This window comes from Dermacentor albipictus, chromosome 1 (genome assembly GCF_038994185.2).
Source record: "Dermacentor albipictus isolate Rhodes 1998 colony chromosome 1, USDA_Dalb.pri_finalv2, whole genome shotgun sequence".
Taxonomy (NCBI): Eukaryota; Metazoa; Arthropoda; class Arachnida; order Ixodida; family Ixodidae; genus Dermacentor; species Dermacentor albipictus.
In genome coordinates this window covers 449,927,283-449,951,292 of record NC_091821.1, presented here as the reverse complement: position 1 = coordinate 449,951,292, position 24,010 = coordinate 449,927,283, and positions in this window count along the sequence as shown.

Here is a 24,010-nt window from a genome sequence, read left to right as displayed (position 1 = left end):
CTTCCTTCTTATATCTCGCTTTATAGGAGCGTGTTCTAAGGCATCCTGCCCTCGCTTCAAAAAACGACGAGCTTCTCTTTGACTTATCAAAAATTGTTTCGTTCCTGATTCCGTTTTTTCGTCTTAAGTAGTTAATCATGGCAGGCTTCTTTTCCATTGCCGCCACCCATGAGATAATTTCAGCCTCTCTGGCATTCCGGGCGACCCAATGTTTGAAATGCTAGCCTGCTATAGGTGACTGTCTGTCATCCTTCCCGTTTTGAACGGGATGCAAAAAACATCATCATCAAGAACAACAACAGCAACGTACTGTGCGATGGGACTAAGCATGTGACATGTGTGCCACGTGGTCCGGGTACCTGTGTTCACTCTTCGGTACACGTTATGGTTCGTCCTCGCAAGGTACGAACCACTGCTGAAGAAACGAATTGTAGAGCTACGCGGGCGGCTGCAACCAGGAGACATCGGGCTCAGCAGAGCACTGTGCAGACAGCAGCAAAAGCCGCAGCTCGCAGTCGACACCGGGCGGACAATTCAGATCGTCCTCCTGAAAACGACGCGAAGAGACTTCGCCGCGTAGACCTTGTAGTACGTGGTGCTGCATATGCACCTCCTCGGAGCCGCTCCTTCAGCTTATGCTGTGACCTGCTGCGTGCGCCGCGCTGGCCGGTGACCTTTTTTTTGCATTGTTCATTCGCGCCTAGAGTATTGTTTCTTAGTGTGGGGCGTTACTTGCAAGACGAATATGAATGGCCTTCATTTATTGCAAAATAAAGCAATTAATTGACTTTATCCACATCATATCTATGTACGACCACACATCAAGGTACGTTAGGCTGGACAACATCCTGGGTGTGCAATCCATCTATGAACAAAGGTTGTCTGAAATTGTATTAGTAACCTGCAAAGTTGATTATGAAATATTTCTGTTATTACACAGTAACACTGAAAGAAGTTACAACGCAAGGCACGTTAACTTCAAAGCAATTATAACCAGAACTAACCATGAAATGCACTTGGTGGGCTGACAAATCCCACACTTGCTAAATCTCCAACTTCTGTTACTCACCATACTGGAACAATAATTTTCTCTTGTTTTTAGGAAGCTCTCGGTATACTTCTTTCACGACATTTTCTCATGATATTCATTTTGGTCTTTTCGAGTAACTTTATACTGTTGCAGTTGTGAGTCGTACAAGTTAGCACTCATGTTGTATATGTGTAAACAAATATATTACACAACCCTCACCGCGATAGCGTGTATCGTTTATACCATCCCTTGTGGTACCAATTCGTATCATGTCCTTTTTGTCATAAACTGAAACTGCATTTTTTTTATGGCGCTAGCAACTATATAGACTTTTCAGGAACATTTCAGCCGCCGCCGCGCGCTTCCATTGTACAGTCCAAGGGCGATAATGTAGTCGTTGCGAGCCGCGTGCTGTTCGTGCGAGTGAAAGCTTGCGAGGGTGAGCCTGCGACCGCGGCGCAATCTCGCGCACCCAAGCCAGGTAAGCTGGGAGGAATTGCGCCATCTTCCGTCATGTGCAGGAACCCGGGGGGAGGTTAGGCATAGCACGGGGGAGGGAGGGGGGGGATTGCGTTATACTGCAAGCGGCCAAGCGACCACCCACCCCCGCTCTTGCCGGTATATATTCAAAGTCGGGCCGCGCGCTGTGTCCTCACGGCTTAGTTCAACAGCAGAGAAGGTATTGTAGTCAACGTTGAGAAGCGGCATTGGCCTCCATTCCTCTGAAAGAACTGATGTACAACTCTCCTTTGCGCCGCCGCGGACGAGATACTAACGCCCGTATTCAGAGGTGTGTCAACTTGGGGGTAATGCTTGATTTCGCATAAATGACGCTGGGAGCGAACGCGGCGCCCATGATGTTCATTTCGTTTCTTTAGTGCATACCCCACAGGTTTCCTTTAAATGAAGTCAAGCATGGCCTTCAAGTTCAGATGAATTTCTGAATACGGGGTAAGTAGACTGAGCATGTTTGATGGTGTCCTATTAAGGAAGGCATCAGGCTTCCCAAACGTCGATAGAGAAGAGCTGAGAAGGTTTTGAAATCTGCGTAGAGAAGCGGGATGGGCCTCTATTCCTCACATCAGAGCTATCTCAGGGATACCTATAACGGAGCCAAGACATACAGGCGCTGGTACTATATGCCATCTTGAAAGGCCTCGGCGCTTGCTATGGTTAGACCGCAAGTTCCATCTGTAGGACTAACTTTCATTAATGGCAACTTCAACTTTAATATCTGCTTATGAATCTAATTGGGCTTACTTCGTGTCTTTTAAGCTGACATGTCCCCATTCAGGGGAACTTTCCTTAAAAAGCACACTAAAGACAAAAATTAAGTCGACGTGGATTGCTTAAATACCATACCAGAAGTCTCTCCACCCATTTCGAGCCAAGAAAATATTTAATTTACGAGAATACTGCACCTGAAGGGTCCACGAAAATACCTTTTTCGTAATTCATATCTTCCGCCACCCAACTGGGCAAGTGGTGACGTTGTATACGCCATCACCACCCTTAGCTGTTGTCGGTGAGTAACACGGCGCACGGCAGACGGCGATAGCGAGGCAAGACAGAGCGGTCGATTCGCCGCTGCAGCTGCTTTTCGGTCAAGTGGCGTACAGCGTTCGGGCATCTCGCGACGTCACACTAAAGTTGAATACTTTGCTACATACAGTTTGTGCGAGTTCCGCAAGCCAGAAAAACCAGCACAGCACAACGCGATAACGAAGCTACTGACACGCGAAAGCACGGGTAGCGCGTAGTAGAGCGAAAATAAAACCTTTAGACTGTTCGCGTCTTTCTCAAAGGTAAGTTAATCAGTTCCCTTTTTTCACAATATAGAACTGGACAAGTATCATTTTATTTCCTCTTATAATACAACACAAGCCTTACACAAGCCTTTTTGCAACAAGTGGTTGACCAATGACTGAATTTAACTGGGAGTGCTTTCGTCATCGGGCAAGTATTTAAATGTCCCAGGAAGTCTAATGATGTCCTGCATTTACCTCAACTTCTCGATTATTAGGGCTCTGTTCGCGATAATATTGACGCCTTAGCAATTTTCGAGCACTAATCTATGACCTTAGCTTTACTTTATATTTGTCTTTAGTGTCCCATTATTGAGTGCTGTTGAAATGTTTCATGCTAAAAAATGTTGAAAGAACGTGTGAATTATTTTCGGTAGAATAGGAATTATAAAGAGCCACCCCTGGTTGCTATCCAGGACTCCGATTAGCATGCTTTGCAAAGTTCCTATTTTTTTTCTTTTTTCTCTTCTAGTCAAAGAAAGGGAAATAAGCACTGTTCCCTAATATATCCTAAAGGTAACACGAGCTTTTGTTCAAGTAGCCAGCATGCAGACGCTGCCGCGTTTGAACAAATGCGGGTTCCCGCAAAGCCTGACTTTGCACTTACAAGCAAAAAAAATTGCTCGAACCACGGGAAGGACGATGGCACGCTTACTTTTTATAAGTAATCATTTGCTATGCGACGCGCTCAGCACGCCAAACGTATCAAACTCTGGCTCACCTAGTCTTGTTTAACCTTTTCATACATGTTATCGCTGCCATGGCCTATTCGTTAGCGCGTCGAGTTTCTGTGGTGGGGGCCATGGTTCTGAAACCAATAATTTGTCGTTTCTATTCGTATATTTAATTCATTTTTATGGCAACTATAGACACCTGTCGCCTTGTACTAAATGGTGGTGGTGCACACCACGATACTGCGTGACTAAGCCTTTTTGGCTTCTGTGGAGACAATGCTTCCTGTTCCCCGCCCCAGCGTTTCAACCTGTGATCCACGCTTGCACGATTAGGCAAGCAGCGAGATGATCGCCTTCGCACAGCATTGGTTCAGCAGTTCACCGCAACGTGCATCGAGAGACATGGGTTGTGCAGAAAAAAAGTATTCCTGCTGTATTCGAGCGGAATTTGTACACAATAGCGGTGGTGGACGATACAGTATTCCTCGACTGACCCTTCTTTTGCTGCTTTTAAGGTTACTTTTTAGCTTCCTACTAATCTCGCGCTGAACCATGTCATCCGCTGCTGCTGCTATACTGTGCCGTTTTGTCATGCCGAGTGCGTTGAAAAATGGTCATTCTTCTTGTCATGAGCAACTGACGGAAGACGTGGTTTCTTCTTACATGTATTTTTTGTAAAAACGCCTTTCATGTTGACAAGTGCTCTGTTGTGTGGGCTGCCCTTTTTCACAATATGGCTGAGTCTCTAAGGACCATTTGGAGATGTGCAAAATGTGACTCCGCAAAAGAAGAAAAAAAACGGGGAGCGGGCGGTATACCGCTCTAGAGGAATCATAAATCGACTGTAGATTGAGTGATTTGAATGAAAAAGTCACAGCACTGCTTCCTCTCTTTGGAAAAGGTTGATGCGCTCCCAGGGCTCATGAAGACTGTGGCAAGAATTGACAATTCAATCCAAAACCTCCTAAACCAAATTGATTAACTGTAAGTTGCCTGGACAGGCAGAATTATGATCTGGAAGCCTTAAATAGGCATGCTGAAACATAGAGTCAATCACACCACCTAGTACAACATGATTTAAACTCAACCGTAGTGAAATTGAACACATGGAGCTGCACGGCCTGGCCCAAGAAACAAATGAAGACCTGTTCGTAAAGATGAACTAGTGGTGAATCTCAGGCTTCCGGTTCTTTCTGAATGGGACATGGAACGCGGCCATGCCAGCTGGTATAGCCTCCCCCCTCCTCGCAAACGAAAGGATGTATGAATGTTTATAGTGTCCGCTTTGGAACAGGATGGTGGGTTCCGCCATCAAGCCCGAGATCTTGCTATTATAGTGCCTAATGTCCTACGTAAATCGCAAAAAAATAAAAGAAAAAAATGGCGATGAATTTTCTGACCCCCTATTGTGAAGTTTGTTTTTGTAGGCCTCCGTTTACTGTCGTTTCCCTACTTTCATTCCTCCATTCTTCCAATCGCCACTTACTAATCTCTATTGCGGACATGTTTACTTTCCCGCTGCCCTCGCTGAACGCAAGGGCTTCAAGGAGGCCATTGGTGCCTAAATCGACCTCTGGGCGAATAGCTGCAATTCTAATAAAACGTGCTCTTTCGATTCCCAAGCTTTAGCGCAGCAAGCTCAGGCTTCTTCTTCCTTCTTATATCTCGCTTTCTAGGTGCGTGTTCTAAGGCATTCTGCCCTCGCTTCAAAAAACAACACACTTCTCTTTGACTTATCAAAAATTGTTTCTTTGCTGATTTCGCTTTTTCCTCTTAAGTAGTTAATCATGGCAGGCTTCTGTTCCATTGCCGCCCTCCATGAGATAATTTCAGCCTCTATGACATTACGCGAGAAGGAACGTTTGAAATGCTAGCCTGCTATAGGGGACCATCTGTCATCCTTCCCGTTTTTAATGTGATGCAAAAAACATCATCATCATCATCATCATCATCAACAACAGCAACGTACCGTGCAACGGGACTAAGTATGTGGCATGTGTGCCACATGGTCTCGATACCTGTGTTCACTCTGTACCTGTACACGTTATGGTGCGTCCTCGCAAGGTACGAGCCACAGCTGAAGAAGCGAATCGTATAGCTACGCGCGCGGCTTTTACTGCAATGCCGCCTGTTATACTACCGCCCTTGCAGCTATATCTTGAAAAGTCCGGCCGCGCGCTGTGTGCTTCGCAGGTTAGTTCGCGTTGATGCGAGACATAGCACGAAACACAATTCGCTCGCAGCTGCTGCCGCGCATGCTCTGCCAAGATTTTTGACAGCGAGTTTCCAGGGTCAATTTAGTTACTGTGCCTATGCTTACAAATATGTACGGCAGACATAAATAATATCCCTAGTTCGTACAACTAGCTATCCACTAATTTGCTATCGCAATGAATACTTCGCCTTTGAGGCGAAACTGCGACTTTTTCGATCGTTGAATCACCTCAAATTTCGCTGATACCCTTGTGAAACTCATTGTTTAACACACTAACTGTACGCACGTCCCGTAAATGTATTTATGCTATTACAAATCCAATTTATGTGTGCTGTAATCGGTGTTCTACAATGTGGTTACTGTGCAAGTTCAAATCTCCTCTGCATTTGTAAAAATGCCACATGGTGCTACGGGCCTAGTAAAGGGAATCATGCCGTCACAATTCGCCTCAGCGCCACAACAGTCATGCATACATGTAATGACAACTAAACTCATTGTCATTGTCAAGTTGGCCATAAACGATAAGAAGCTGACAAAATGCAATGAAATGACGAAAAAAATATATCGCAATTTTTTTCAATGGTATTATATCCTTGCTATGGTACTTTTCAATGTCGGTCTTAAATGAAGCAAAGAAATTGTATTTTTATAATTTGATGCTGTACGTTTTTGCAGACATAGGAATGTAACAAAAAAGTAAGGAACAAAAATGCAGCGAGGATATCTACTTCGACGTCACCCAATGCACGGTCGATATGTACATACTTCCCATTCTGCTATGTTGCGCTTGCCTTCCTGCGGACAAGAAGTGCCATGTGTCGCAATACTCGACACTGGCGCTTATTTCACAATACTTCTTGTCGTTCTTAAGGCGTTCTTACTGCAATGAAGTACAAAGTGACAAGATTGCAGCGTTAAAGCCAATGCTGGTGGGAAATGTGGCTGTCTAAATGTCAAGAATTCGGTGACATGAAAAGGAATTTCGGGTTCAGTGGCTCTGGTGTCAAATTCGCGGACCTTTTTTTTGTTGATTCTCTATCTTTAGTGAGACATTCGCCGAAAAGGAACGTATGTGTTCGTATTGAATAAGGGACGAAGCCTTGTCGTTAGATTCGCCAGGTTCGGAAACATAGAGTTGGCGTTGCCTTATGAAAATTGATTGTAATGGCCATGAAAATTGGGCTGATAACGTGCGTGCTGACTTACCGAGGAAGCGATTCGCCACTTTACTATTGATGTCCGATCATCTTCAAGTCGCACTGCGTTTTGTTGCGAAACCCCCTCAATATACTGGGACCATTCAATTGCCAACACAAGCCATTGCAACTTATATTTTAGTACCGGTAAGACGCCAGGACAGGATACGAGAACTCCAACCTAAAGCGCTGGCATTGTGTTCGGAATCGGAGCGAAATATTTTGATCAGACGTAGCACCAAGAAGCATCAAGTAGCATCTAGCACGTTTTATTCATATTGTTATGCTAGAAGAACCTTGGCTTAAGGACGCATGTCCTAAGCGAAATTTATTATCCGTTTTCACTTCTGCTACTCCATTCCTCAGTGGAGAGAAAACACGTGCTTTGAAGCCAACTATATGCCCAGCGTATCTGCGGTGGTTATTTTGCATGCCACGTAGATCAATTTGCCTTCAAGTACTGTTTTCATGGAACTAACGCTGGGACTGGCGGATAACTACATATAAAAGTGATAGATGGGCTAAACTTTAGTGAGTAACGTTGTGTGTGATGTTTACGGATAGGCGCTCTAAGATTCGTGCCACCGCTCTCGTTGCTATCCTGCAAGTTTTGTAATGCGATGTCGGTTGATCATTGAGGACTAAACGCTGTTTTTGTCCAGTTTTTAAAAGAGAGCGCTGCTCACAGACGTAAGTACTCCCGAAAGAAGAATACAGTTTTTAGTATAGTTTTCGTGTTGGCCTTCATGAAGGTTAGCAAAGCAAATTCACGCAGGAACTCCTCTAGCAGTTTATTTATTTATTTATTTATTTATTTATTTATATATTTATTTATTTACATACTTACTTACTTACTTACTTACTTACTTACTTACTAAACATCTCAATGTCATTGCGGTGTTTCAGAGAGTGGTGTTACAAGTTCAAAATGGCAGTTTTTGATGATGCACGCTCAGGGTTGCTGGCGATGGAAGCGGGGAAGTGATTCCATTCGTATAATGTCTTCGGCACGTAGGAGTGGAAGTATACATTGGTCTAGCAGAGCGGCGTGGCACTCGAACTTTGAAGTTATGTTCGACACAGGATGAAAAGTAACAAGGTGGTGAGATCAATGTGCGTTTCAGTTCAGCACTCGTAAAGGAACATTTTAAGAAAAAGACAGAATCGGGCATGCTGCCTTCTGATAGAGAGGTTAGAAAGTTGTGCAGAAATGTTTAAGCATGAAATGATTTCCGCTGCTGTTCTCAGCGACCTGCAAGTGACCTAATTGCCAGAGCAGTCATCCAGGCACTGCAACGAGAACATGTGGGCAAGTTCCGGAAACGAAATGAGATGCCCCCCCCCCCCCCCCACACACACACACTCTTTGTACAGGACCGCATTGAATACTGTAGTTGCTCTCGAACAACTTACCAGAAATATTGCTTCCGAGTTCTTCCCAAAATTTGTTCACAATATGACTCAAGCTGTTGCATCTAGTACGCTCAATTTTTATTTGTCATTTCCATTACCAACGTTTCAAAAGGCAGGTACAGGGCACAGTAAACTTTATTTTCATCCTTCGGCACGGAGACCGAATTGACTGTACTCTTTTCAAAGCCAGTGGTCCGTGAGGCCCGCGGCGCTCTTGGCGCGCCGGCAGCGCCGGTAGCGTACGCCGCACCGAACACGGTTGTTTGACCGTGACGAGACTTGCAATCAGATCCTGTCAATGACAGAAAAGTATTGCGCCCATATGCGGGGCGGTGTGGTGTGGTGGGACGTGCCATTGGGAACGTGCACTCCACCCATTTTAAAATTTTGGCTAGTATAATCTCCAACAAATCTGCTTTGCCGTTTGCCATTTCATGCTTACATCTACACTCGGTTACGGGAGAGCCAGCGATTGTAATAAAGTAATACGGGCGGTGCGGCCATAATTGGCAATAATGAACCGAGTTGAACGAGTTTGGATGGTTTGCAAGTGTGGAAGAGTGAGAATCCCAGGTTGAAGAAGAATGCTCGAGTTTAGACCTGCCTAAAACTTCATAAAGAAGTTTCGAGGAAACAGGAGCCAAAGCAGAGTTACGAAGTAAAAAAACAAGACTGCCATTCGCATTGTTAATCAGGCAGTTCATATGAGTAATACAAGATAAATTATTATATGTGTGGACACCTAGGTATTGATAAGTATTGACAGGTGACAATTGAAGATTAGTAAATGCAGTATGTGTAAGCATTGTGCCACTTGCTCATCTCCACGCAGCTCGGTGTCATCAATATTACGAAATTTGATCCGCCTGTGTAAACCTTTTTGAACCCACATCAGTTGTTACCACACTTATCGTCCTAGATCCGACACTTATAAACCCATATCAATGGTTATAAACCTTATTAGACTCGATCCGAGCCATATCAAACATTAATGCTTATGAACCTAATTGCAATCGATCCGATTCTTATGAACACTTATCAGCCTTTATCAGGCTTATCGGATATGATCCGACCCTTATCAACCCCAATTGGTACTTATTAACCTTATAAGAATTGCTTCAACCTTTATAAATTCTGATAAGCTCTTTAGCACCTTATCCATGCGGGCCGAACCATTATGAAGCGTGATGCGAACCATATAACCCCGCATAACTCGTTGTGAACCTTATCAACTCAGCGACTGCTTATCTGCATGTGTCGCGTGACGTGACGCGCATGACCCCTGAGTGATCGGTGACGTTTAGGTAGGTGAAGGAATGCCACCAACAGAAGGTGCATCCGGCGACAACCGAAATGCCTCCGAGGTGTGGCGTGTTTGGCAATAAAGTTCTGTAAAATCGTTATTTCCCTGATGTATACAATGCTCCAAGTGGCTCTACATTCCGTCCTAAATATGGCTTTTATTCCACCTTCACGAAATCTTTCAGGAAAGCTTTATAAGAAAGTGTTCTTCGTTGACATTTGTTTTGTACCGCCGGCACAACATATTCACGTGGTTCAGATATATTGATCTAATGCAAGCGCGGGTGTTTAGCCTAGTGGGTGTGGGATTCTCAACCGTGCTCTTGGGACAAAGGAACGACAACACAGTTGTGCAAACAATCAAAAGGGCATTTATTGCACCTTTCATAGACTAGTGCCTATTAGCCGAGTTGCTATCGACAAAACATGCCGATGGGCGCGCGACAAATCGCGGAACGACCGGATAACGAGCGAATATGTTCGCCTCATGCTGGATCCCAACGCCTGGTTGTTCGCGCGTACGCTTACGCGAACTTGCCGAGAGAGAAGTGGTTCTTGAAGGGATAAGGAAAGGTTGAACCAAAGAGGAAGCGCCTTCTCCGTTCCGCGCCTAAGTAACCCCGCCGTGAGGCCGCGTTATCAGTGCAACACTAACGCCATCTCTCGTACTGCGCTTCAACCACACCGACCACCACAGGCCCCAGGCCACGCGGCAAAGCCGGATTACAGGAGACGGGAGTTATGCGGGAAAAGAACGTATCAAGGGACGCGTGAGAGTCGCGCATCCCCACATCCCCCCAACCTCAAATCACTACATATTCCGGCGAAACATGTCACACGGTCTAACATCAACGCGTGCTTCGCGAACAAGGTAGTACATGCAACAGTGGCCGCGCCGAGGAAATGCCCACAGGCTGTCCATAACATGCGACCCTACATTGCCCGGGGGTACACCGCTAGTCAACTAGTCACAGCAGCAGCTCTGCAGACTCGACGGCACGATTCCAAGCCAGCCCTCCGGAAACGGCTACGCAGTAGTGGGCACGAGGAAGTCGCTCATGCCTTGCTGGCGAGAGCAGAAGTAGCTGCCGGTGACCGCCGGTTCTTTTCTCCGCCGCCGAGGGTTGCGAGCGGGACACAGGCGGCCGCCGAAGTCACTGCGCCGAACTGGCCACAGCATCACCATCGCCCGGGGTGGCATGATCGTAGTCCGCGGCAGCAGCGCAGACGATGTGCAGTTGACACCAAACCAGGGGTGACTCCAATCGCGCTGCGTACACTCAACACACTCGGCAAACACTAAAGTAGTGCAAGGGAGAGGAATTCTGCATGTACATCGCCCACGTGGTACGATGTTCAGCTCGGCTAGCAAAAGATCGGGCAGCCACTCAGATGCTAAGCTCACGAGAACGAAGCTCGCTTCCTTGAGTCGGACGAGTAATTTCAATTTGTGCAAGCCTAACTAGAATGAGGGAAGCAAAGTGCAACACCTCAACGCCATGGTCAACCAGGTTGTGTCCCTCCACGTGCGACAGGCAGCTTCGTGAAGCCTTAGGCCTAAAGCGTCGGTACCCTGACAACAACCGGCATCCAAAAAAACAACACACAAAATTGGCGCCAAACAGGCAGCCGCGGGGAGACGTCAGCTATTAGGTGGTCCTACCCCGCTTGGTGCACACGACATCCGAGTATATGGCGCCCACCGTCTCAGACGGTGTCGGAACGCCCGGTGCCAGGCCACAATACCGGTCAGCCCGTAGTGGCACCCGAACCAAAGAGGAAGCGCTTTTTCCTTTCCGCGCTCAAGTAACCCCGCCGTGAGGCGGCGTTAGCAGAGCTACATTCGCGCCATCTCTCGTACAGCGCTTAGAAGTAAGATGACAGCGCAGAAGTAAGAAGACAGCGCTAACTGTCTATACGACTTCTAAGTATCAATCGATCAATCGATCAGTTAGATATTGTCACGTGGTGGTGACGTTAAGAACACAGTAGAAATACTGTGATAGACAAAACTAACTTTTATTGGGCGAACCTGTGCCCACAAAACAGGCTACACTTATAACACAACGATAGCGGCGAACACGGTCGGCGATCGTCGAAAATGTGATCAGCGGTTCAAGCGCGTCGGCTTTTATACACAATCGTCGAATGTTCGAGACTAATCGTTGGGACCCGCGTGCCTTCCTTAAAGTTCTACATCATTCACGTCAGGCGAATAAATCAGATAACACAAGGTTCGGCAACAACAGACTGCGGATAGAAGCATCGATAACTTTCCAGAAACTTCGGATACATGCAAGCGCGTCCCGCGCTGTGCGATAAGATTTGTTAGGCAGTGAAACCTGGTCGCCCGATAAATATAAATACACGTGTCAATATGCCACCTGATTATCATGATGTGCGTAAATAATCCTTGGCCCGATAGCTAGCCCACAACTAAGCGGGGCAAGATAATGCCCATGTACTGTTAAATCTTAGGGAGAAGGGAACTGAAAGAAATACAAACTCCTCATCTTACTTAACCTTTCTTGTTCTTCCTGCAGCTCTTCGTTCAGCTTTTCTATCTTGTTGTCCGTTTTTTTTGTGTGTGCAGCGATTCACACGAAACAACTATAGTAAGCAGATCCGAGCACGCGGAGGCAAAAGCATGCCAGAGTGGGAGCTTCCCGCGGAAGCGTTTTGAATGGACACGCAAGGGCGTTGGCACCATTCCAGCTTGTCCTCGACCCGCATAGATAGACCCTTCCGTAGCGCCAAACGCATACCCGGATGATCTGATGTACGCAGATCACGCTTCCTTTTGTTTCAGCATTCCTTCCGCCACTTTGCACCACGCCTTATGTTGCGTCTACATGCACATTGACTGTCGACCTTGGACGAGATGTGACATTTAAAGATTAGGGGTACAATATCACGGGCCACTTTCTTTTCGCTCGTCATCAGGGTCGACAAGGCTTCACAGGACAGCTTTAGGAAGAAAACAAACTCACAAAAGATACTCCAGCCTTCAAAGACTCCACCTGCTCTTCGTCATTCAGTCCGGCAGCAACACCTGGCACGTCTCCAGCCCGGGCTTTGTGCGAAATTCCTACATTCCTTTGTATTTACCTGACCTCAATTCAATAGAACAGCAAAACTACGATGAAAACGATGACACAGGTGGCGCAACGCTGACAATGGCACAATGACGATGACAACATAACGACGACCATGATTATTCATAATCACCATGACTGCAATGTGATGGCAATGACGACAAGATGCCGGCAGTGACTATGTCAGTTCTCTCTTAACAGTAGTACACGTGTATGTTTGTATTCTCTGTATGTCAAGTACTGTTCACGCTTGAGCTGTTTCTTGTACACTTGCAACCTTGTCTTTATTTTACTCGCGTTGTCTTATTTCATTTTAGAATTATTCAGACTGTTTTGTAATGCGTACTTTTGTAAAGCGATTGCTTTTTTTCTTCCTTTGGTGGTTTTGTTGGCTAAATTCTCCTACATTGAACTAATAATGTATGATGGTACGACGACAGTGGATTATTGGTAAAATTAAATGCTCGATGTGATAGCACTATTAAACACTGAAAGACAGCGCATGCATGAAGTCTCTACTACAAATGTCACATCGTATTGGGACCGGACTGACTAACTTTCACAGGAAAGCCAGTTTTGATCTCGTAGCTGCAGTTACAGAAAACTGTTTTGCAGCGCTGAATAAAAAGCGCAGTTTCACCCGAAAGGCGAAGCATCGAGTGCGACAACATAGCAATATACAGCTGTACAAAATAATGATAGTAGTTTTATCAGCCGCATTTACGTGTAAACATTCCCTTACTAACTCAATCAACAAGCATGGTGTCAGGGCACACAGGCAACATAACACTCGTTGAGCGCGCACTCTCGCTTTCAAAACGCTCGCATGAGGAAACGCAGCAGTAGCAGCGGGCGAAGGGACCTTCGTGCTGTCTATCGCTTCAACGCAAACTGAACGGCGAAAACGCAGCACGCACGAAGGTATGAGTCATCGAAGCGCCTAGACTCTGCCATAACGCAGGTCGCTTTCAAGATATTGTCACGTGTAACGTGACAGTGCTTGTACAGCAACAGCAGTCAAGGGCCTTTGGAACAACCGTTATTAAGGTGAACTTGTGCCGGGTCAGGAAACTAGCGTACCGGTGTAGCTGGTAGTCACCGTCAAGGATTGGCGCGGGAAAGACACACCCGTGCTGGTAATGAGGCGCATATTTATACCTGTACACGCCCACTCAGAAGCATTCGACATAAGCACACTAATGCCATGTGGCGAACAGCAAACCGACAAAGGTGAGCAACACGCTGATCAAGCATGGAAACAAAACGCGATAACAACTTAGGGGGGGGCCCCCAACAACGACAAGTAACAATGCGCGACAATATGGTGCACACTGCCGCGGTCTACGCAGAACAACGGCGCCCCCCTCTGGCCACTCCCTCGGAACTTAGCGCGGGACAGAAGGTGCGCTTCCTTCCCGCTTTTCCGTATTACGCGCGCGAGATTGAACCACGATCGTCGGTTCCCCTCGCACGCCTTGACTCGCACATACAGAATCCGGCGCGGGGCGACGGTGTTGTCGCCCTTAGGCTTTAAACAGAACACCACGGCGATGCCGACGCCGATAATGCGCTCGCAGTGTCCATATAATTGCTACCACAACAATACAGCTCTTCTAAACTAGTATTATATGTGACTCCTTCTGCTCAGTGTTGCGCCGACACTCATAAGAGAATTCCTCACGACGAATATACTAGTCAACGTCTTGGAAAGCGCCGTTTGTAGACGTTGGCCCTACAAGCCTAACGGAGGCAGCTTCAATCTCCGGGCGAAGGGCAAACTTTATTAAAAGGAGAAACGTTTTTTTTTTCCCAGTGTAAGAATTTTTTGTCGTTCTCGGGTTAACTAGTTGCCGTTAGGCGGAAACATTTTCATTCATTGGTGTATGTTTAAACCGCTGTCTAATGGAGGTGATTGGCCACCACAGTCGTTCTGCGCGCCAATATGTGGCAGATCTGTAATTATAAATTGCCTTCACACCTAGATTAAGCAAATCTTTATATTTTCTGTATTATCCTGTTAGATTACCTCACCGGATCAGAAATTGGCATAACCATTCTTAGGTGTTCTCTTGAGAAATTCTCGAACTTTGTCAACGAATAGTGTCCCCCTAAGGGCCAGTGTACAAGAACACTCCAAGCGTCGCGGGATAAGTAGGATCGATTTGCATGTAATGTGGGGTGCCGCGTTATGTGTTGCATGCATGACGAATTCACACTATTCCTTGATGGCCCCATCCATCAAAGCTTATAACAGTGGGGAAAATAACGGTATATTTACGCAAATCGCACTTTGAGGAAAGAAACGCATAAGAAACGACCGCCCCAAAGATCTGCAGTAAATGCCTGAATGCAGAACCGCAGAGATGTGTCATGAGAGTATTGTAACTGTTGCACGCAGACACAAAACCTTTGTTTCATGTAACGCCTTGAATCGATGGTGCCGTGCCCTGAGTACACGAAATGACCGATAAAAAACAACGCGCTATGTTTAGACGTATAAAGCAGACTGTTGGCTCCTTGGAACAGCAACCGAAAGTAAAGATGCCCGCATATATCTTTTCGTCTTGTTTCACTCTCATTTCTTCAGCACTCCTTTATTTTTTACACAAATTGCACATCTCTTTTATAATGCTGCAGATCACACGCATACTTCTGAAGACTGTAGGATGTAAAAAAGTTACCTGCTTTAAAGAGGAGAAGAACTGATTCTGCAAATGATTAGTAAGCGTACTTTTATTTCTACTTTGAAACTTTTAGGAATTCAGTTGTTTGTCTTCTACAGTTTATACAATGCCATATCGGCAGTAACAATCGTTAAGTATGTTTGTGTTTATATTTCGAGCACTCTCAGTTGGGAGCATGCTAATGCCAAAACTGTACGAAAGAAAAGATCGTATAATGTCTTTACATCGAAACTTTAACCCATGCCTTCCATCCACTCAAACTTATTGCGTGTACATACGCAAGGCCAATACACCAATATGCTTGCGTAACATGAGGTGCTTAGCAGTAAAACCTTACAGACACTATAGAGCATGTCCCGATAGAGAGTGCATTTTATCACTGGGAACAATCGCAGGCGTACAAGCGTCACAAGAACTAAAAAGAACAGAAGACAATAACAACGAATAAAACAATCAAATTATTGCGGCGCTTGACGTCATCTGGACGGCGGCCTTGCTTGCGTGTGAAATTATTTCAAAATGTTTTTTGTGAAACATGGTGAAACGAGAATTCGTTTGTCGCGGCAACCGCTGCACCAAATTTGACGAAGTTCGTTGCATTCAAAAGAAAAATTTGATATCTTGTGACTGTTCGTTCTGAATGTTTTATTTAGATTGTTATTTTTTATTAAAAATTGGCAAACAGCAAACAATATTATGATGTTTACAACCCTCTAACTCAGCAAGGAAAAATAACATTACATTTCTGTGAATTGCATCTGATAGTCTATCGAAAGCGGACAAAATTGATGTGTTACACATGAATCTGAAAGCAATTCAGCAATATGGAATTAAAGCTTTTGCGGAACTCTTGTACACAACGTAACAAATCACGTAAGATATAAATTGACATATCCAATTTGTCCGCATTGGATGACCTAACGAATGATGCCTAAAGAACGGCGATATCCGTTCTTGATGAAGAGCCAGGAATTTATATACTTCGTGCGCCTATATTGTTCGAACTTCCGAATTTTATGAAATTCTTTTAACAAATGTCAGTTGCTAAATCGAAATTCCGCTTCTGACAGTCACAGAATTTAACTTCATCTCTCAAATGCAACAAATTTCATTAACATCAGTCCAGGGGTTATGTCCGAAAATTGTTTTTGTGGTTTACATGTATTTGAATAGGCCGCATCGGAGTTGGGCCCGAGCTAAAGCTTCCTCTTAAGTTCGGCCTTTAAAAGTGGAAAGTGATAGCATTCAAAGATTCCTGACTGCTTCTCAGGCATCTCGGAAACTGGAGCATATGTGACCGTAATGTTTATAGGGAAACGCTACCCGTGAACGCTATACACGAAGGCGGGCTTTGTGGTAGAAACGCGGCTTCTTGCGTAGGCCACAATGCGACGAATGCGAGAACCAGCTGGAGGTATTGCAAGGAACTGGGCGCACCACTCCGTGGCCCCCAAGACACCCGCGCGGCAGCGCGCTCAAATGGCGGACGCCGCGGCTGGTCTGTGAATGGGAGGAACACAGGAAAAGGAGTTTCTTTGAGTGTTCGCGTAACAGAATTATGTTTTCTCGTATAGTCAAATTACAATCCGAGAGCTATTATAGCCGTAGATTTTGTGTAAGTCACAGTTTAAGATTTTTCCGCGTATTTTAGCTTGAAAAATTTAATTAGTTGAGTAAATTCTTTGTGTCACATGGAGGGCCTGGGTATGGGTGGTTCGCTAATCTTTTTGCCACAACGACGTTTTCTCCGTCCCTGCGATTTTCTGCGACACGGGCTCCTTAACGCTCTCACGTTAAAACAAATTCACGCAGGAACTCCTCTGGTAGTTCTTCACGTGTGCGTAAGAATTATGCCCCTTGCTCATCTCCATGGAGCTCGGTCTCATTATCCATGCTATGAAACTTGGTTCGACCAGTATAAGCCCTTATGAACCCACATCGGTGGTTCGCTATGTTCGATAGCGAACATAATCAGGCAGGTTTCATTAAACTAAAGTTCATCACGGCACTCGAACCCATGGTCATTGATGTTATATTAAAGTGAATTTATTTAGACAAAATTAAGATACAGGTAATTAAGGTACGCGAACCCTCGACCTTCGCTGGGGGTCGAACCCATGATCTTTAGTGTTAAGGTGAATAAGGTTAATTTAGCGAAGCTGTTGCAAAACAGCCACATTTGCTGAGGCAGTTATGCAATGATTTATTGATGGCTCTGATGCTTGTTTATAGCTTCTTTATTGAAATGTAAGCTGTTCTGTGTGTCTTATGGGTGATTTCAGTGAATGTATGCACTGTTCGTTTCACCTTGATGAGTGTTTGTAGCCTCTGCCATAAGTGGGTATGAGCCATTGCATTTTGGGTTGCTTACGGGGGTGTGACCCATTGTATAAGGGGGTACGGTATCAGCCATTCACTATTTTACGTGACGAAAAATTTCTCATTGGGTGGGCATAGAAATACTCACGCTCACTTACGGAATACCCACGACGACTGTCCATGATAATACGATTAGTACTCAAGCAATCTAACGATGCACCGTGTTGTAGAAGTGACGTTTGTTTGAAGTCTGAGTGGAATGTATTGCCTGAGGACACCGTTTCCGGAAGATCGAGTTTGATCTTTTACACCAAATTGCTACACATGCGATAAAAATATTTACTGGTTCTGACTGTTCATAAACATTTCTCTCTTGTGCCACACGCACTAATCTGCTGATTCATTGTAGTGGCTTAGTGGCTGCTCCGCTGCTAAACACAAGGGGCCCAATTCACAAAGCTCCTCATTCGTAAGTGTTCCTTGCCATTGACTTGCCGCATTCGCTAATAATAGGTCCAGTATCACGGTGGGCTCGCATTCGCGCTTACTAATAATTACAGCGTAAGAGAGTTATTCATGAATAGCGGCCGAGGTCACAGGCCTGATTCCCGGTATCAGCGGCCACATTTCGATGGGAGCGAAATGCAAGAATGCCTATATACTGAGCATTGGGGGTACGTGAAGGAACTTCAGGTAGCCTGAATTGCTAAGGAGTCCCCTATTACGGCGTTACTGATCCTGACAGTCACATCGTCTTTGTGCTACATAAAATCTCAGAAATTATTTTTTGGATAATCTTCTGCGTCTTATTTGACGTGGTTGCCATAATGTTTCTATCTTATTTAGATTGTAGTTGTTTTATGACTCTGATTTCTTCATACCCTCCCCCCGCCCCGTACCTTCATGCATTATTCTGAAGAGCGAACATGGGTTTGTATAATCAATAAATAAACTAAGAACAGGGTGTCATCGAAGCTCTTAGGAATCGTTATCATGCACATATATCAGTTTAGGAGCGAATGTTTCGGGCATTGGCTCCAGCCGGATGAGACTTAGAACAACGCCAAGTATGTCGTTGAAGTTTACTGCAAATATCTTACTGCAAACATCTACCACAGACTCGAGAGTGCGCGTCTTGTACGTTTGTGACGTAGTAACGCCATTGCCATCATCGTCGTCTCCCCATCGTTGTCAAGACACCTACTCCTTCTCAGGTTCACATACATGCCTCGGCTTCAATGTGCACTTCACAGTTTGTCACGGTAATCGCCGCAAAATCGCTCTACATTTGCGCTTTGCAGTTTATGAGGGGTTCTGTGCTCTACGCAGGCTCTGAAAGTGGCAGTGTGTGCCAACAGATTTCTGAGGGCATAGCAAGCAATAGTGTCAAAGATGTCGTTGCGCTCCCGTCGCCTTGGAGTGATTGTGACGAAATGTGCTATTGTTTGAGGAGGAAGCAAGCAAGATGGGTGTGTGCGCTTTTGGAGGCTACGTACATAGGTCCTTCCGTCCCAGCAGGCAAATTGGCGCGTTCCCAGGAATGCGAATACGACGAGGTACACATTTGATTAGTATTTAATCCCAGCTACCTTTATTCCTGCCTTCAGCTAGATTAGCGTTTTCGCTACCCGTTAAGTTTACCCATCTCGTAACGCACCTGCACTGCAGTCTCTTTGTTTAATAAAACTGTGATTATCTGTAGATTCATAGTACTGATTACGATTGTCATATTATTATGTTTCATGTCCGCAGAATTCACCGGGAATATTAATTACTGAATGTTTAAAAATGAGCACGCTGATCTACTTAACAATCTTTACTCTAGAACTCCGCAGAAAATAGGAAACAGCAAAGCAAATAGAAATGAATAGCGTTAATGCGAGCACTAGGGAAATGAGTTTCCGCGCTGCCGGTTTTTCCCCATAGAGAATGCTGTAGGTGAAAAGCTAGCTGTAGACGTCGTAAAATGTGGCACGGATCTTCCAAAACACTCAGTTACATATCCGATTCGTAGAATTATGGTCACTCTGCCATTTGTCAAACGCAGGCAAACACCCCTGTGTCTACTTGTTAAATAAATATGTCTTATGCATGGGAACTAGCAACGGATCGGAAGGTCACTCACTGTAGTGTTTGGAAATGTACGCACGTTTAAACTAAAGCACGTTATCATGCAGCTGATTTTAAATTACCTTCGTAAAAGTTATGGCAACAGTATTTTTTAGGAGGCTACTATCGTATAACAAGCAGCTTAGGAACACTGTAGGAGTCTAGGCAAACGAAATGCAACATTATCCCCTTCCTCCCCCCCCCCCCTTCCCCCCCAAAATATACCGGCACAAATAACAGCGAATCGAACAACATGTAGGCGTCTTGATAAATTCCTTGCAACTCTGATTCGCCTTCCACAAGATTATCGTAAATATTCCTAGCAAAAGCACCATGCAAGAATAATTAGTATTTTTTCTAATGAAATGTTATCTCTTATTTTTACTTTCTTTCAAGATGATCTATCCTACCCACCAATGGACAGTGATTTCGCTCATGAAGAGCAAAAGCAGACCCACGTAAGAAGAGGTGGTCATACCGTCATTTCTATTAACAAGTTCATTGTACAAAAGTAAGGATTTCTCCATGCCGCCCACATGACATTCTTGTGTGGGAAATACCGTCGAACGGAATCCTAAGCACCCTCGAGAAAGCTGCAAAAAAATCACAACAGGAATACTGGAGCAGTGTCCTTCCGACTTTCAAGCGAGGTTGCAGGAAACCTACGCAGCTATTCAAAATTTCCGTACAATTCGAACAGTGTCTGCGTTCCTGGTGTTTTCGCTCTGTCAAGATGTGGGTATGCATGGACAAAAACGCATCACCATGTTGTTGTTTACACGTCTTTATTCACAGTTTTGCCCTTAAAGGGCTGCGGTGAATTGGCTTGGGAAGTGGCGGAAGTACATAGCTCAAGCTTAAGGTAGGCTCGCGTTATTCAACTGTCAAACTTTCCAAACTATGTTGCGTCATAAAAATTATAATGCTCAGCCATTTAAAGATGCTTTCGTAAGAACTGCGCTTCGTGCTATGTGGTCACCGATTGCCACAGTATGGTATGCATCACTAGGGTGCTTCCTACTATCGCAATAAATATACCTGAAAATTGCGTATGTACTTCTTAGTTTACTGTTTTCTTTTTGTTTGATTAATGTATCTCGGTAACCGAGCGGGTAAACTAAACAAGTGCTGGTGGGCGAGTTAGTTATGCATGATTACAAAGAAGGCGCCTACGTCTCTCGTGTCTCCTTCCTTCGTCTCTTGTTTTATTTGGCGCCTTCTACGTAATCGAGCGGGTCAAACCGAGTAAAATATTACTCGACGAGAAGACTGATTCGCGTTGTCGACTTTAATGAAAAAACATAAAGCAGATCCCAGGCATTGTTAGGAATAAATGTTATGTGAAGCATTTCCATTAGGTGGCTGCCCAGCGTCGTATGGGATTAAGCAATGTTTTACCAGTTGGACCAACGCATTTGTGTAGGACGAGTAGCCGTGTGTAGACGAGCAGTCGTGTATGTGGCGAGACCAACAAGAAGATGGTGACGACGATCGTGTGACGCCGACGGAAGAATTTCTACTTCCGCCATTTGAAAATAGCTCATGACATGCCCATTGCTGACAGAAATTGTAACGTCAGCAGCGACGTTTTGTACAACCGCACGTACCTAAGACCATGCCATGTGGACAATGTTAAAAGGACAATTGCATTTGCACTCCAGCAATGAATCGTTAAAACTGTTCTAAGTTCGCCGATCATAATATTGCTATGATGCTGCACGTAGCATTGGCTCCTTGTTCCGACCCTCCTGCATTACTGCCAGAGTGTGCGATAAATAAATAAATAAATAAATAAATAAATAAATAAATAAATAAATAAGAAGAAAATACTGGAGAATTTGGGCTGGCCCTCTATATGGTGCAGTCGATCCCGGCGTTTCAAAGCGCGAGCTCTCACGGAGAAAGAACACGAGAAACTGGCACAAGACGCACGCGCCAAGCGTCTAAAATACCTAATCGGCTTTGACAAAGAGGAGTGACCTAGTGGTTACGGAGTTGTCTGGCTGTGCTTGAAGGTGGAGGTTCGATTCTACTGTGAATCATGCATTTATTTTAATGAGAAGCATGTTATAAAAATCTCTCAGCAGGGTCACGCACGGTCATTGTGACTTCTTTTATTCATTTTAATAAATGAGTTTACCGCTGGAAAATCACGCAAAATAATGCTTCAACATTAAGATAGACCCGACACTGTCTAGAATACTGAACAATTATGATTATGTATTGAGTAATGAATCGTTTGAAATTTAAAATAAAATCCAGTTTCTTGGTTTTGTGCATGGAGGACAGAAAAAGAGAGGAAGGGGCATATCGCAACACGACTAAAGCCGAAATCTGGTAGGCCAATGCTCTCACAACACGTGATCGCACGTCAAACTCTGCAGTTGGTTTTAGTGTTCCCGCTCTGCAGGCAGAGCCACGGAAGGGCAGCCGAACAAACGCGCGCCAAATACGAACTACTGGCACAGCTACTGGGATGCAAACGTCTATGCAAATCTTGATTCTTGTTTCGTGATGTCGACACAAGAGGTCGCGTGTTGGGCTGGCACTGTGGCTTCATGGAGCATTCGCTTGCCACAGCTGGCTGCGTCATGAAAATCTCCCTCCTATATTTTATATATAATGCTCCCTCCCATATATTTCTCCCTCCTATGTGCTCCTGCGAATCGTCTTACAACTTAGCGCATCGTCTGCTATAGGAACTGAATGGAATGCGACGGGAGTTGTGAAGTTGGAGCGATCGTAGGCTGGTGACAAGACGAGCTTCGCATGGTGCGTCTGGTGGATTGGATTGGATTGATACGGTGGCTGTGGCCGCGGTATGGCATGTTCGCATGCAATCAACAGGCTAATTCAAGAAAATGGCGCTTGCGATGGGAACTTCGGTAGTTGCGTTGCCGTTGCTTGAGCACGAACGAGAGCGGTTGGGCGTGCGAAACGCGTTTGAAGAGATGACAGAAAGCGAGTTCCGGTGTCGCTTTGGTTTCTCGAAACGAACAGTGCGTTAGTTGTGCGGCGAATTCGACCCCATCATCGGGTGCCAGCGAGCCAGGGGAATGTTCTTGTTGCCTCTTAAAAAGAGTGCGCCACTGGTCCCGGCGTTTTTTTTATTTCCTCGCTGCGCACGACACCACCTAGGGACCCCGCAGGAAAACTAATCGTTATAACTTGTAGTTGCCATGAATATTACTAGTTGAGAACCTGTTTAAACAAGAGAAGAAAGAACACGTATTTTATATAAGGATTTTATTCAGAGGAAGACGAGAAACATTTCATTTTATAGTATATTGTCTCCAAACAGATGACAAACAAGAGCAGTAAACTTCCGGGCAGTTCACCGCTTGTCAATTGGCCGCTCTCTGCTCCCCGTTCTCATAAATTCTGCATACTTTCCACTTTGTAACGTCGCAGCAAGTCAACTGAACGCGTATCGAACAAAGATCTCCGATCGCATCCCTAATCTAAGAGAGGAAGAGAAGCAAGAACGTTTGGCTCTCAAACGCGCAAGTAGGGAGCCACTATACAATGATATACAATAACTGGTGGACCTTTGTAGTTGCACAATGGGTGCCAAGTGAAGGGAAGCGCAGTCGAGGACGTCATAAAATTTGGTGCGGTCAAGAAATGAGGAAGGTTGTAGGCGGAAGTTGGGATCCCCGACGTAAAGCCGGGGTGACTGGAGACTGCTGGAAAAGGCATTCGTCATACAGCGGACAATAAAGATTGGCCACCGCCGCCGCTGCTGCTATTGACGATGACGACGACGATAATGATGATGATGATGATGATGATGATGATGAAAGACTGCTTCACACCACAACAATTTTTCTTCAAGGATTTTCGGTCGTATGGTTATCACGGAATGCCGAACTGTGGAAAGACAGGAAATACCTACTTACCACAATGTGCCTGGGAAGAGGCAAAGAATGCTTCTCAATAATATATTCTTGAGTTTTATGTCCCAAAACTGTGATCGATTATGAGGTACCCCGTAGCGGGGTTGCGTAATAATTTGCCCCCCTGATATTATTTAGTATGCGCCCAATGCACGATACACGAAAGCTTTAGCATTCAGACCTCGTCGGAATGCAGCCACCTTAGTAGGGTCTGAACTCACGCCCTCGACCTCAACAGCACCCCGTCATAGCCGCTGAACTACCACGGCGGG